This window comes from Balaenoptera borealis (genome assembly GCF_965194805.1).
Source record: "Balaenoptera borealis genome assembly, chromosome: 4".
Taxonomy (NCBI): Eukaryota; Metazoa; Chordata; class Mammalia; order Artiodactyla; family Balaenopteridae; genus Balaenoptera; species Balaenoptera borealis.
This window is the reverse complement of record NC_138861.1, coordinates 100,287,283-100,304,176: the sequence shown is the minus strand read 5'-3', so window position 1 is coordinate 100,304,176 and position 16,894 is coordinate 100,287,283. Positions and strand designations below refer to the sequence as shown.

At 35.9% G+C, this 16,894-nt stretch overlaps 2 long non-coding RNA genes across 2 annotated transcripts in view; both read right to left on the bottom strand.

Annotated features, from left to right (window-relative positions):
* The window catches only part of LOC309627350, an 88,730-nt gene that overhangs the window by 54,993 nt on the left and 16,843 nt on the right, over window positions 1-16,894 (bottom strand). The gene's annotated exons all lie outside the window — the stretch shown is intronic.
* LOC309627359 overlaps window positions 576-16,894 on the bottom strand; it is a 30,927-nt gene continuing 14,608 nt past the window's right edge. The window contains exon 2 of the long non-coding RNA XR_014243705.1: window positions 576-5,771. This is a non-coding gene — a long non-coding RNA (uncharacterized lncRNA). The remainder of the gene's footprint in view (window positions 5,772-16,894) is intronic.

Sequence of the window (16,894 nt, the reverse complement as noted above, 5' to 3'; positions counted from 1 at the left end):
GATAAGGTGAGTTAAAGTATACAGAACTTAGAAAAATGCTTAGTACACAGTAAGAATTATATAAGTATGTGATATTTTTTGTCAATGAGAAAACAGTTAAAAATTCATGCAATCCATAAAATTATGAATAAAAATTTAATCACCCCAAATTTCTTTGAGAAACTGTCATCACTTTGAAAATGTTTTTCCAGGTATCTCTTTATACAAATGGAAATCGGTTAATATAGATGAACTATGAATCTGACCAAAAGTAAACATAGAAATATAGATAAATATAGAGAAATTGTTACATAAATTAATCACATAGCCAGTGCTATATTGATATCTAATTTTTCACTTAGCAATGTATTGGACACATTTCTATGTCAATTAATAGAGATTTATTTTATCATGTTGATTCCATCAGATTATCTTGTATGACTATGCCATAATTTATTTAATGCATTGACTACTGCTGAGCACTTGGATTACTTTTAAATCTCTCTGTAGCTTAGTTTTCTCATCTGTATAATGGGGATAGCTAATACTACTCTCAGATTACATTAGGATAAGGCGAGTTAATAAGTGTACAGAACTTAGAAAAATGCTTAGTACACAGTAAGAATTATATAAGTATGTGATATTATTTTAATTAATATTGTATTTAGATTGTACATTCTTTTTTCAATCATAAATATAACTATGAGGAAGAAAAATCTTTATGTGTACATTTTTATAAATTAGTTCATCTTTATTCTAGGTAATGCCAGAATCAGATTTAAATGTTAAGTTTGTCCCAGGGTCTTTATTATTTTTGTTATTCGTGGAAATGAAATTTTTCTTCATTTTGTTTTCTAGTTGGCTACTATTTGATATGTAAAAATCTGTTGCATTTATATTTAACTTTGTAATCAGTCTCCTTTTCTCCTTACTTAATTTTCTTAATAGAATTTCCTAATATTTTATTTATAGGTCTTCATTTAATCATATTTACTTATCTCATTAAGTATAATCTTTTTATTGTTTTAGTAATATATCTGCACATTATTATATTATATTATAAAAAGCATAAGTAATAAAACACCAAATTACCTCCAAATAACCTTACTTGCCAGAAATAATATTTGGTGAGGCCTTCATACATATAAGAACTCATATTTTTTAATCTATTTAAATAGACATAGTAGAGGTAGACAGATACATACACAACAAGACATGCTAATATTCTGGTATTAAATTTATAAGGACTTTAATTTTACCTGAATTTATAGAGTATTAAAGAAAATGTAGTCAATCTAAAGGAATTAATATATTTTACTTAAAAAGTTTTTAAATTGATTTTTAAATTATGAGATATTGAATCCTTTAAATTTGTCTGGGTTTAAGGCAAGAAATATTGAAAATATTAAGAAGCTGAGGCATGAAGAATTTAAGCTCACGTTCAACATAGACAAATTTGAATTATTCCTTGTTGTCAAATATGAAATAGACTCATACATTTCCTTATATTTTAACCCTCCCTTAATTATCCTTTTTGATGCACATATTTTATTTCAAATTTTCTACAATTTATATTATGCTCTGTAACCATAGTTATTCCAGTCACTTAGTCTTATTTCTACATTTAAATAGATTTAATGATTTATGGATATTTGTCCCACTTTTGGGCTCTTATTTTAATCCACCTCTTGGTTAGCATTCAGTAGATTTTTTTCAAAGGAGAAATTATGGATTCCATTTTCTCTGAGTTTTTTCAAGTTTATATGTCTTTTGTCCTGTATGTCTATTGTCCTGTCTCCTTGAGTATATCTTGGCTGGGCATGACAATTTTAGGTAATACTTTCTTCTCCTTAGAATTCTGTATATTTTACTATAGTTTTCTAAGAAGACTGAGGCTCATTTAAAGTTTTTATCTTAGAAAGTAGACTTGGTTTTTCTATATGGATGCTTGAGGAAATCTTTCCTTATGATTAAAATTTAGTACTAAATTAATATATAGTTAGATGCATGTTTGTCTTTTTCAATTCTAATACATGGTGTGCATTTTTATTTTTCCATATAAATTGGAGAATATACTTACAGAGTACCTAAAATGTGAGATTATGGAAAAATTTATAACATTAGTTCATCCCATAGATGGAATACTGTTGATCACCGTAGTAGTTTTGTGAATTTTTTGTTATTTCCTAGATTCAGAATAGTTTTTATCTACACATGAATTGCATTTATTTTTTTAGTGTACTGTAAGCTGATTTTTAGATTACTTTAAATTGATCCTATATACGATAAGCTTATTAAACTTTCTCATTTGATAGAGTTATTTGCTACTTCTTTCTTCTATGTAGATGATCAGATCTTCCACAAATAATGGTAGTTTGAGATTTTCCCTTTCACTCCCTACACCTGTTATTTCTTTTAATTTTCTAAGAAATTCCTCAGGACATCCTGTACTATGTTTGTTTGTTTGTTTGTTTGTTTGTTTTAATTGATTGACTATATTGAAGTACATTTTTATCTCTCAACAAAACTTTTTTTCTTTTTATTTTTTTTGACTGCGTTGGGTCTTCATTGCTGTGCACAGGCTTTCTCTAGTTGCAGGGAGCAGGGACTACTCTTCATTGTAGTGCACAGGCTTCTCATTGCGGTGGCTTCTCTTGTTGCGGAGCACGGGCTCTAGATGTGAGGGCTTTAGTAGTTGTGGCACGTGGGCTCAGTAGTTGTGGCTCGCAGGCCCTAGACCGCAGGCTCAGTAGTTGTGGCATATGGGCTAAGTTGCTCTGCAGCATGTGGGATCTTCCTAGACCAGGGGTCGAGCCCATGTCTCCTGCATTGGCAGGCAGATTCTTAACCACTGTGCCATCAGCAAAGTCCCGTTCTGTACTATGTTTTTAAAAAAAATGTAATAGTGAGCTTTGTTGCCTTATAGAGACTATATTTAAATTTCTCTGTCATATTTTTACCATTTGTAGTGAATGCTATTGTGTACTGGTCAGAACCTCTCCTTCAATACTGAAACTCTCATTCTCCAGCTGCTGGCATATCAACAGCTCTCATCCAAGTCCCTCCAAAACTTGACCTTGGCTGAAGAGACCCTCCTTGCACAAGATCACAGCCCTTTCCCAGGGACCCACTACAGCTAATGATGGGTAGATTTGGTTGTATAGAATTATCACCATCCTGTTTCAAATGAGCTCAACTCTGAATGGCTGTACCCAGGCTCCTTACAGGATTAGGTGAGGCCATTGTTACAATTTCACAGCAGTTGATCTTCTCTTGCCCAATGCTGCTTTCTTCACTCTCCCAAACCCCAGTATTGTTCATCAGAGCACTCCTCAATAAACTTTCTAAAGGGAAATGTCTGTCTCAGGGTCTGTTTAACATCAGTCACACTACGATAGCAAGTGTCCTTAACTTTTCAGTTTAGTAAGGATTTTTTAATCATGAATACATGTTAAAATCTGTTAAATATCTTTCTTCATCTATTCAGATAATCATTTGATTTTTCTCCTATATAAATGTAATATGTTACCATATTGGTAGACTTTCTGATGTTAAGCCAACCTTGCATTCCAGGGATAAACCTAACTTAGGGATCATAATATATTTTATAAAACTCATTGGATTCGTTTATATATAACATAATATATAATCATATATATGTAGATTTTAAAATTCTACATTCACAAGTAAAGTAAGCCTATCAATTCCTTTTCTTGTACTGTCCTTAATTAAATTTGTAATAAAACTATATAAGACATTAAATTAGCTGTAAGTTTTGGCTATAATATTAATCAGAATAGATGAGACTAAACTGTAAAAAAATTATCAGTGTCTTAAATATAGCATTTTATTTCTTTCTTATGCAAATGAATGAGAAATATTACAGCTCCCAACATTTCTCTATTGGAATTGTGCTCCATGTAGTGCTCTTTGATTTTGCTGCTCTGCCATCCACATATGAGACTTTTTCACTGCCAAGCCTGAAAGTGACAGGTGTCACTTCTGTTCACAGTCTATTAGCAAACTGGTCACATGATCCCATCTAATTATAATGAGGACTAGAAAGTAGAGAATTCTGTGCCTAAAGAGAAGAGAACTAAATGTTAATGAGAACAATTTCATTTTCTGTTTTATGTAACAACTTATGTAAGACTTATATATTGCTCCTTAAAAATAAGTTTAAAATAAGTGGGAGATGGTGGGTGCCTGGTAACTATTTCAATTGAAAGTATATTATAAACTAAAAAACAAAAGGTTGGAAGACAATATGTGGCTATAATCTTTCAACTGAATAGGAAGAGGTAGGGAGATTTGGAGAGGAGAGGAGATTAAAAAAAAAAGAAGTAGGAGGAGTAAATGCCTAAGTGAGAAGGAAAGGGAAGGGGAGAGAGAAATAGAGCATCCAGAAGGGTTAGGAGCAAGTTTCAGTCCCTTGGTGCCTTGGTCAATGTCTGGATTTACCTCTTATAAACATATAACTTATATCAAGTTACCTGACCTCAGTTTGTCTTAGTTTCTTAATTTGCAAAATGAAAATAATAATAATAATAGTGCATCTCTTACAAGGTTGTTTTGAAGTCTAAATGAGTTAGTATGTGTAACACATCACTTAGACTGATGCCCAGGACATAATGAACAATAAAAATTATAAACTTTTATTACAAAGAGGAAGAAACTAGACATAAACATGTATAAGAAGTAGAATGTTTGGCTGTGGAATTATGTTTACTGGTTAAGAATTCAGACTCTGAGCCAGACTGCCTGGGTTGAAATTCTACTTTTGCCTTTTAGGGGCTTTCTGTCATGGAATAGATTACTTAACTTTTCTGTGTCTCGGTTTCACATCTTTCAATTGGAATAACAACAGTCACTGCCTCAGAGAATTAACTGAGTTAATAAATATTTAGTTTTGAACACAGTGCTGGACTCACAGTAGGAGCTACAAAAGGACCCCCTCACACCTAAGCAGTTTTTTTCTGAGGATGGAACAAAGTTTATTAACTCTATTTTGTATGCGGTTGGGAGTGCCTGCATGTGTTTTGAGAATTTTAATTGGGTTATGTAGTGACCCTTTCAAACTTTAGCAAAACTGAGTCCCAATGTAAACATTTGTGTTCTTTTTTTTTTTTTGGTAAAAGGTTGGAAAAGGTAAAACGTTGATCTATATAACAGCTTCTCATTATTAAGTTGTTTCTTCTTCATAGCTCATAAATTCTTTTTGCAATTTGGACTTCCTTATTTTTAAGCAAATATTTATTCACTTGCTTCTTTCTTACTTCTCTAGAGAATTTTGTCATTCAAAACTTAAAGGCCTAAAGGGGGAGTGTCAAACTCCTATGTTTCTCTATAGTTTAGTTAAAAGTTTACAGTGAGAAAGGAGACATTCAGACCCACGTCTGCTATGTAAGATCCAAATGACACCTAGAAATCATGTAGCCTGAACTCAGGATGACTTGTCTGACCAGGAAAAATGCACTTTACATTCAAATTTTGTGCTGGTTCCTGTAACTTCTTCATTCCAAGGAAAGTTCTATTAACATTATTGACATAATTCTTTGGTAAACCACCACGGACCTCTGTTATTTAATTGTGCCTCTTTGTGTGCCTGGTACTATTCTGGAATCTGGGAATATAGCGTTGGACAGCAAAAACAAGGTCTCTGTCTTCATGAAGCCAGCAAGTCAATGAGAAAAAGGCAACCAAACAAATAGAGCAATGCAGAATTATATGTACTGAAAATGTAAAATAAATAATGTCTCATATATACACACACTCACTTTTAAACTCATAAACTGTAAAATAAATCAATTTAAAAATGAAATATCATTGTTACCTATCAAATTGAACTTTAAAACTAATAATAATATGATTATTCATATAATCAAAGAAAGGAAATCAACCTAAATATCCAAAAAGAGAGAACTGTTCCAATGACTTATGGTGCCCTCACACAATGAAAGATTATTCAGTCCTCTGCTCTGAGGGAACATGAGATTGAGTAGTCACAGGATTCTACCCTCTGGGCATATCAATAGTAGCATTATGAATTGGATATCATTTCAGCACATTTAAGACTGAAACAAGAAATAGATCTCCACAGTTAGCCACCTTGAGTCACCTGATCCTATTTATAAAGCTCTTGAACATTAAATGACTCTTTGAAAACAGTCTTCTCATACCTTAAGTGCAGCTTGAATCAGAAACACATATATTTTGTAGCTATTTGAATCACAAAAATGATTGAGTTTTTGTCAGTTTAAGAGGGATTATCAACTCTGCATATCATATCTTTGAAATGTCAGTGGACTCTCTCCTACAGGTTTTTTACTGGAAGAAGCACACACTTTATTGTCAGATGCAACTTGGTTTGCATCTCAGCTTTACCAATGCAGCATTACCTTTGCAAATTTCCTACATTCTCTTTAGTGCATTTTGCTTACCTGTAAAATGGGGATTAACAGTGAATGGTTTGAAAGTATTCAATGGGTTCAGGTTTATAGAGCATCTAGAACTGTATTTGGCTCAGAGTTGACATTTTAAGAATGATTTCATTTCTGCTTTTCTTTTTCCTTTGTAACTTCCATATGCCAGGTGGGAAAACCTAAAGATGCCTAGCTCTGGTGGGGAAATTAAACCTTTAAGGAAGAAGAAAAGGAACCCTGGGTGGGAGGGTTGCATTTTACAGTGGCAGAGAATATCAGACCTGTGTTAACTTTAGAACCAAGTCTAAAAATAGAACTCAAACTAGTCCACAGAACTGGCTAGGGATGAGGAAATTCCTAGTAATTAATCGGAGTCAGAGGCAAATAGAATTGGGCAGAGACAAGTTGTGGTTCAGACCAACTGGGTGATCAAGTGTCATAACAAAGTCAGACAGAACTTGAGACCCCAAACTTGTCATTCACATAGTCTGAAGTTGAAGAAAGGATTCTAGTCTTTCTCCAAGTATGGTAGGGACTCAGGCCACTGGTGACATATGATATTATTTTAGGTGATACAGCAATAATTTTAAATTAATAGTTACTTTCTGTAGGTCAAAGAAAATGGTTTTATAAACAATGTAACATTTTCTTTTATAATAAATTGATATAATTTTTTAAAAGTAAATTGATTTTAGAAAAAAAATTAAAATAAATAATAGTACAGATGGTACTCAGATATGACCAAAGTAGTACAGGTAATATATCCAAATGTCTAAAGTTTGGGAGCCACTATCCCAGACAAAGTCAAGAAAGAGGGCTTGTCTTAGTCAACTTGGGTTGCTATGACAAAATAACATAATTGAGTTTCTTCTAAATAACAAACATTTAATTCTCACAGTATTGGAGGCTGGGAAATCCAAGATCAAGCTGCTATCAGATTCAGTGCCTGGTGATGGCCTGCTTCACTGAAACCTCTTTTCTTTCCCACTGTAACCCCACATGGTGGAAGGGGTAAGGGAGCTTTCTCTGGTCACTTCTGTAAAGTGACCAGAGATTCCATTTGTGAGGGGAACCTAATCACATTCCAAAGACTGTACATCCTAAATACCATCACCACCAGAGTTAAGTTTCAGCATATGAATTTTGACGGGGGGCATAAACATTCAGACCATAGGAAGGTTTAAGAGGTAAAGCAGTAAGATATCCCTAAGCCAGCATTGTGTGTGAGCTGCTAGGCATTTATTGCTCTGAAAGCTACTTAACTGCTCCTGATTTAGACCCCAGCGTAGTGTCATGTACACAATATATACCTGATGATTGTTAGTTCCCTTCTCAGTCTTTTGACTCTTGCCCTGCTCCTCGTCATTTTGAAACCCTTCCCATTGCGATTAGACCCTCTCATCCTGTCTGTCAAAAGGGCTGTGATGAGAGGTTGAATTCCATGTCTCCCCCGGTCCTGAGTGCCTGGGCCTCGACAATTCAGAGAAAGGTCAAGCTTGGTCAGAGACTTTTCCCAATTGTACACTTTACTAAACTTTAAAGTAGGACAGGCAATTCTCTACCTCAATCTTAGACTATTGGTCTGCAAAATCTTAAAGAAAATCCGTGATAGCAGGACCTTTCCATTTGAAGAATGGGGAAGTCAAACCAGACTGAATATCTTCCATTCTAGTTGAGAGCAACATTAAGTCCTGCCTGGCAAATGATAACCACCGAGAGAGACACTGTTACAGGCTGGAGATCCGAGAGTGAAAAGCAAATGCAGGGATGTAGCTTCTGCTGGTGTTTGGAAGTCAAACACTCCAGATACAATTGGACACATGAGCATACCTAGAACCCAAGAAATCAGCATGACTAATGACAGAGAGGGGGCATTTAAAAATGCTATGGCCTCTTATCAAGTGCATGAGGGCCTGGGCTGGGGAAAAACAACACCCAGAACATACAGTTCAATTGTCGTAACAATGAAAAAGTGCTTCTCTAGAATAAATGACAAAAGAAGGTACTGTCAGTTAAATAACTATTATGAGCTAAGTGTTGTACTCACGTTATATTATTTTATTTACTTATTCATTCAATAAATATTTATTGAGCACCTAATATATTGTTGTTATAAGCCAGGGAATATTAAAGTGAGGAAGACAACATCTTTCTTCTCAGGGAACTCAGATCTCAGTGAAGTAGGTAACAAGTAAAGTAATAAATATGCAATGTAATTTCAGATATAAATAAGTACTATGAAGAAAAATAAAGCAGGTAAAGATTAAAGAGTGACTGAGAAGACAGGCTATTGGACAAAAAGTGACCAGGAAGACCTTGTGACCAAGTGCACTGGAGCTTACAACTGAAGGGAATCACAGCACAAGTTAAATAAAAATGCAAGGACAGTTCCAGCAATGGGAGGAGCAAATGCTCAGGACTTAAGGCAGGAATGGGCTTGACCCATCCAAGCAAGAGCAAAGAGGCCAAGGTGGTTGGAGCTGAGTGAGGAAGGAAAGGTTAGAAAGAAGCAACCACGGAGAAAGCCAGAGATCCCAGCAGGAAACTTGATCATCTCACCCTCGCAGTAATCCGGCAAGGGAGGCTTTCTGATCCTAGATTCTAAGATGCAGGAAGCTGGGAAGAGGGTCTCAAAGTTATTAATATACTATATTATATATATCATTAATATTATAGCATAATATAATAATTATGTAATAATATAATACTATTATTATAATTATTATAATTATATTATAATTATATTATAATTATTTTAATACTACAATTATACTAATATAATAATAGTATTATATCATTATATAATTATTATACTAATATAATAATAGTATTATATAATTATTATATTATAATAAAATTTTTATTAATATTATAATATAATATATTAACATATTATAGTATATAGTATGTTATTATAGTATATATATTATATATTATATAATTATATACAATATATTTTAATTATAGCATATAATATATATAATTTTGCATTAAGGAATACTGATACCCAAAGAGACTAAATGATATGTGTAGATCAGGTAGCATCAATGCATGAGATCTGCATTTCTAGAAAGTCTTACTCTCTGGAAAATCACTAGAAGATATATTAAGGGTGTTTATGTACATGATTTTATTTATTGATGAATCATTGAAGTGCAAGTAATAGCCCATAAACACAGGGATCAAAATACATCATGATCTTTATATCACAAAGAATAAACCTTAATACATACAATTTTTTTAAAAATCTAGGATTCTGAAGTATCCTAGAATGGCATGCAGAATGTGACAAAACAATCTAATTACAAATGTATAAAACAACCTCACTGAAGGGATGAGGGGAAAAGATGCTAATCTAATCTAAGTAACTTTGGAAGTGCATGGAGTCTCCAAGTTTAAAGGCAAAAGAAATTATACATAAGCTCTGTACTCTAGTTAACATTATTTCCCATGGGGGTATGATAACAGCTCTGATACTGCAATACATATATACTTGAACAATTAAATAAATGGATGGCAGATGTTGGGAGCCAGGTTTCTGACTGTTGGACTGGGAGGTTATAGGTGGGCAAGAAGAAAAGTCTAGAATGATCTATGTTGTAAGGGATTAGAGTCAGAGACATCAGTATGAATTTGTGTTTAGCTTAATATAGATACAGATGGTTAGACACAGAAATATTTATAGCTATTTGTGTATACACAAGTTAATATACACAAACATACATTTCCTCATTCTGACAACTGAGCTTGCCTAGAAGCAACAGCATTCCAGTAGCAAGAAGTACATCTAGAACCCAGATCTTGGTTTCTATTACTATTCTCCAATAATTGGAGCCAGAATTCCTTGGAGAAATGTTTGATTCTCCAAGGGCAGAAGTATATAAGGCGGACCAGGAACATATGGTAGTGACAGAAATTAAACACACACACAGTGATCAATGATGGGGACATGTGAAAGGGACCCAAGAGCCCAGTGAAAGAACTCCTATTGGACTAAGACGGAACAATTTGAACAACAAAATAAAGTAATAGTGGATTATAACTTAAAGTATAAAATAAATATCCATGGGTCTAAACTGATATAAATAAATGATAAATAAATGGGGAGAAGAGACAAATCTCTTTCACAGAATTCGAAACAATTTATGTAGTTAGTCCACCCTCCAGAAGGTGGAGTATAGCTTCCCACTCCTTCAGTGTGGGCTGCCCACAGTGACCTCCTTTTAAAGAGGAGAGAGTGTGAGAAGGGGCAGGGAAAAGTAACTTTACAGTGGAGAAACCTGACAAATATTACTTAAGGCAGGTGATCAAGGTCTAGAGCTACAGTGATAAGTCATGTTGATAGTGTGTACCCTTGATAGGATGGATTGGAAATGTCTATTTGAACCTATGCTATTCACTCAAAACTCATTAGCCCAATCTAATCCTGAGAAAAATACACAAAACTGAGGAACATTTTACAAAGTACTTGACTAGCTCTCTTCTAAATTATCAAGATCATTAAAAAACAAGGAACATTTTTAAAAAGTCACAGCCAAGAGGAGCTGAAGGAGATGTGACTCCTAAATGTAATGTGTCATCTTGGTTGGACTCCTGGAACAGAAGAAGAGCATTAGGTCAAAATTAAGGAAATCTGAATAAATTATTGGCTTTAGTTAATACCAATGTATTGATATTTGTTCATTAATTAAAGCACATCCCATAGTCTGTAAGATGTTAATAACACGTGAACTCTTTGTACTATCATCCCAATTTTTCTGTAAACCTAAAACAGTTATAAAATAAATTTTATTTCTTAAAAAGACCATAGTAGCATAGGTGTACATTATTTTAGAGCTAAAAGAAATCTAGAGTTATCTCAATATAACCCTACCCTCTTATTTTGCACTGAAGATACCCAAAGAGACTAAATGACATGTATAGATCACGTAGCATCAAAACTTGCTCAGAGTCGTGATTATTTCACTTTATCCTGAATGGTGATATGTGGTGGCCCCCAAGCTGTAAGCTTATTCAGCTTTCTGCTTTCCGGAGAACTGCTTGTCTCTTTCTTGGTATGCACTCCTGACGCTGCGGTATTGATCGTAAAAAAGGAAAATGGCTTGCGGCCAGTTTCGTTCCAGGTGCCTGCTCTGGATCTAAGAGCCCCTGGTTGTTCCCCAGAAGAAGGACGTGCTGCCCTGAGGGGGAAGTCTGTATCTCCAAAGAACGGCCCATAAGGCATGCTGACGCATAGATAGTGGCGCATAGATAGTGGCGCATAGATAATGGCGCATAGATAGTGGCGCATAGATAGTGGCGACAGAATTATGTGGAAATACAAGGTTTACTGATTTGTTGCCTAGTGTTCGTTCCGTGCTGAACCTATATATACATTCATGCTCTTTGAATAAACTTGCCTTGCAACCATCAGTTGTCTTGACCCTTCTGACCCCATACTGGTGCTTTTCAGTTCCTTACCCCTCACCGCCAGGAACTTCTAGCTTTCTGCAGCCGGTCTGCGGCAGTGATACAAGCTCAAAATGACTTGAAGCCCAAAAGTTTCTTTTGAAAATGTGTGAAATAATTTCTGGTACAGCACTTCCTTCCAAAACGTTAACCAAAATTAGTCAAATTGTGAAGAGTTGTCCAAAATTGTGTCTACTGAGACAATATTTAGGCCACAGAATTAATAACAGTGTTTCCAATGGATAGCTCCAAAAGAAAGCCAGAAGGTCTTTGTCACATGGTGCAATGTTTCAGTTGGATTTTTGTGGTTTTATCTGTCCTACAATCTTTAAACCCAAAGTTTCAGGGTCTCCGAACTAAGCAGGTTTTGGGAAACGAATTGTGCTGATCAACCGTAGAGGAGACTAGGAGCTAATTTAGGAAGCCATTTCATTGATTCAGATACAATGAAATACCTAAGTGTCTCAGAAACCAAATCTCTGGTGTTAACACAATCAGCCCAAAGTTGCTCAGTAGTTTGACCAACACAAGGAGCCACGCGCTATATCGAAAAGTGTGCTCGGCACAGAACCACAGCAATGATGCATAAGTTGACTGATTTGAACTGTTAATAGAATTCAACTCACACACCCTCAGTCCATTTTGCCACAGGAAAGGACTTTCTTTGGCAATGCTAGGAGTCCATCACACTCTGCCCCCTTGGTTCTCCTGTTCCAGGGTTTGTCAACCTGGCTCACATGAGAATCACCTGGGGAACTTTGAAAAACGCTGATGCTGGATCCCCATCCCAGTGTGTCTCTGGCGGTGGGATTCAAACCTTGCCACCTTGGCACTAGTAAATACCTCCACAGATTCATCTAAAAAGCCACAGTTGAAAATCACAGATCAATATCTTCTATTCCCCCTGCGAACCCCCTCATGCCACTTCTGAAAGCCAAATTATTTTGCTCTGGAACTTTTATTTCAAAGAACTATAAAAGCTAGAATGATAATGAGAATTTCATAGTTTAATAGACAAGTGCTACCAGTATAACAACACACATGCCGTATGCTGATGAATTACAGTGTTCAATTCCAATAAAATATATTTTTATTCATATATACTTTTATATCATGCTGTATAAGAAAAGGAATTATATTTCTGCTAGACATTTCCTTAACTTAGAGAAACTCCTGCCAGCCTCTCCTGGCTCTGCTGTAAGGGCAGCCTACGTCATGGTCCTCATCACCAGGGAAATATGAAAGAGAAGGGGGTAAGAAATGGATTTAGTATTTATTAGTTTGTAAAGTATCGCATTACTATTTTGTAGAGTGTTATTCCTGGTTTGGTATGGTTCTAAATGGTCAATTTTCTATGCTGTTCCTTCCCTCCAATTCCCAGCACTAAAAGTGGGGTGTGGAGGTAGCAGGAGACATTGGCTATGACTCATTCATGGGCTTGTTCATATAAATTACCTTCTCCTTATTCTCCCTGCATTACTTATGGTGTGTGAAAAATTGATCAGATCTTCACTTCAGCAAAGAGAGAACAAAGACACAGAGTAGAATGAAAACATGGTCCCAACAGGTTTTTTTCCTTGTTTCTCTTGTTCTTAATGTTTTCTGATTCAATATGAGAATAGATAGGTATTGTGTTTAAAAATTAAATTTTTAAATTTGTAAATAGTTATAAAATGTTATTTCTTAAAATAAAACAATAAGTTAAGCTAAACTAAGGAATTAAACATTTACAACTAATATTAGTAGAGAAGCATAGAAGAGGAATCTAAGACATTACAATGAAAACATAAAAAGGCAGGGGTCAGAACTCCCAATCTGGCTAATATTTACTAATTTCTGTAAGTGGTTTTGTGCATTTCTCTTTGATCCACTATTTGTAGATTGTAAGGTTTAGTACTGAAAAGCTGAGTTTTCCTCATCTGTAAATGTCTAAATGTTGGTGTCTCCTTGGTCACCACGCGCATTTATATGTATATTTACTTTCACCTTTTGCTATTTCCTTTCAAGTGAAAGGAAGATACATATGCATCTGACTGCTCTTATATATCTGGCTTCATCAAACATATCCTTCAATACATCTGTCTATACTATATATATCTGCCTGAATCAAATGCATGTAGCATTTTTCCCCAAATACAGATTTCCATGTAGCCCCAATTTTACAGTGTTTTAGAATAGATGTAGAATCTGGTTTTGCTCTACCTTATTGCCTTGTATTTCTTTCATCGTCATCCCATGGGTTAACTTCAATAGTGGTCTGGCATTTGTGGTTCTCCCTTTTCCAAAATTCACTGGGAGTAACTTTCATCCCAGAGCTGACACCAGGATTTAGCTCTGAAGTTCCAAGAGACTGAGCCTTAGCTGTATTTCAGGGCTGGGTAAAAAGCAAAGAAAGTGAACCTGCAGAATTCTCGTTCCTGGCTTTCTTTATTTGTGTACCACAGTCTTCCATGAGCTAGGAAAACATCAAAGGAAAACAACCAAGATACTCTCTAATTATCTGTAAACTCAACCTGCGTTAAAGATAAATGAAAAGGGAAAATTTAAGCCTTGACTTGTTCCAGTCGACAACCAGTAAGGGACCTTTTGCAATGCCTAGCCTAACCCCAATCACACCTGGTACCCTTCACTTTTCTTTCAAATTTCATTCCAGCGTACATTTCAGAGAGGTGAACTCAGAGCAAGCAAGCTGTGGCTAGACAGGAACGTTACGATGGATTCACGTGTGACTGCATGCATTTGTCTTTATCTGATTCTTCTCCCTGTCAGTCTCCCTCACACATACCTCTCCACCCACCGCCTCCACCACTGCTTCATGCACATTAGGTTGATATATTTAAAAGAAGTAGCAAGACTTTCTGAAAACGTGGCTAAAATAACTGGAGAAACTTGAACAACGTTGGGGCATGAATATGAAAGAATTTAATAACCAGTAATTAGCTGCTTTGACCAAATCCTCAGAGGCAGTCTCTAGAAGTGTAAACCCACAGTGGTTCCAGCAAAGTAATCCAATGGGGCAGCTAGGAGCAATGGATTCCCATAGTACCCTGCCTCCTCACTTCCATCTCTCCCAATTCTCTATGCAATATCCTAAGTTTCAACGTTTTATAGGAGCTAAGCATACCTTACTACTAAGCATAAATACTACTGTACTTATACCTGCTATCAATCTGGTCAACCAAAGTTCGGTCCAGGTGAACACCTTCTATTCCTCAAGCACTCCTTATGACATTGGAAATTAGACACAGGCTCTGCCCTAGAAGTACTTCTAGTCTAATAGTGAAAGGCAGTTATATATAAATAGGTGATTAATATGATAAGAACTAATGGAAGATGAATTCATAATACATTGTAGCAACACAAGAGGAGCTCTTAAATATACTTAAAATTCAGAAAAGGAGAAGAGATGACACACAAATAAGATAAGAGTTAGGAGAATAAATATGGGAAGGCTTTTACAGAGGGGTGAAATGAATAACGTAAGAAACGGAATAGTAAATGTGGTTAACTTCAAGAAGTTAAGCAGTATATGCCTATCAAGTGTAAGACAAAGAGGGCAGGAATTAAAGCTATAGCAGTAGGTTGGAGATGTTTCAGGGAAGCCGTGGGGAGACTAAGGAATTTAGGATCATTCTGTAGATGACAAGGAGTCATTGAAAGGGTTTAAAGCTTCAAATGATCTCAGTTTCAAAAGGTGTAGGTGGGAATGTCACTGAGAGGACCTGTAATATAAAGACCAATAGGATCCACTATGCTGGTGATATGGAGGTTACTGGTGACTTCTGTTAGAAGGAATCAGGAAGGAAAGGAAGACAAGTGAGATGGCCCTCAAATGCTTTTTTAGTTATCTATTGCTTCATAAAAATTACCACAAATTTAGCAGCTTAAAAGAACACACATGCATTCTCTGATAGCTTCTGTGAGAGCTTGAGAATGGCTTAGCAGAATCTTCTGCTTGACGGTCTCACAAGACTACATTCAAGGTATGTCAAGTGGGCTGCATTCTTACCTGGAGACTCAAATGAAAAGAATCCATTTCCAAACTCACTCAGGTTGTTCTCAGAATCTGTTTCTTTGAGGTGGACTTAGGGCCCCAGCTCCTTGCTGGCTGTGGGCTGGAGGCCGCCCTCAACAACTAGGGGTTGTCCAGAGTTCTTTGCCATGAAGGTTTCTCCAACATGGCCACTTACTTCACAAAGCCAGCAAAAAAGAGTCTCAAGAATGAGCATCCCAGCAGGACGGAATCTTTTATAATGTAATATAATCGTAAAAGTGGTATCCCATCACCTTTGCCATATTCCACTGGGTAGAGGAAAGTCACAGGTCCTGCTCATGCTTTAGGGTATGCACTTCCACAAGGACATGCACACCAGGAGATGGAGACCATGGGGGCACCTTAGAATACATCTGCCACAAATATCATACCTTAAACATTTTCTGTGCCCAGGTTTTAATTTTTAAGGTGACTGAGTGATGATATGGAGAGGTCAGTTCATTGAAAGAAAGATTTAATGTTACTCAAAGTTCCTCTAGTGAGGCATGAATTACTGAAGAGCTACAGGAGGAACATCAGGTTTCAGGAAGCAGAAGCAGGACCAGGGGATAGGTTGAGGGCTTTTATTGGGATTTCCATAGGAAAGACATGTTAGGGAGGGGTAAATAGTTTAGGATTGGATAGATTGAATAGTTTTGACTGCCTTTGGGCTAGAGAAGTGATCTCTAGTTGCCTAGCACTTGGCCTTGGGATGATTAAGGCAGAGGAATATTGCCTCCTGGGCTGTAGGAATCAGATAGAGGAGGTCTGGCTCTGGATTGGTGAGTTTGCATATCAAAGTCAGCTCCAGGCTGGGCCCTTTGCTGTCTCTAAGCATTGGCTAGCCCTTGAAGGGGAGTCTCTTCCCAGCCAGAAAAGTATTTTAAGACATCAACACATCATAACATACAGAAAATTTTAAATATGATTAAAATTAGATATCTGTATGTTTTCCTTACTATATTTGGTACCATGATAGAGGTGGAGGAAAAGTAAAAGAAAACAGAAAAGT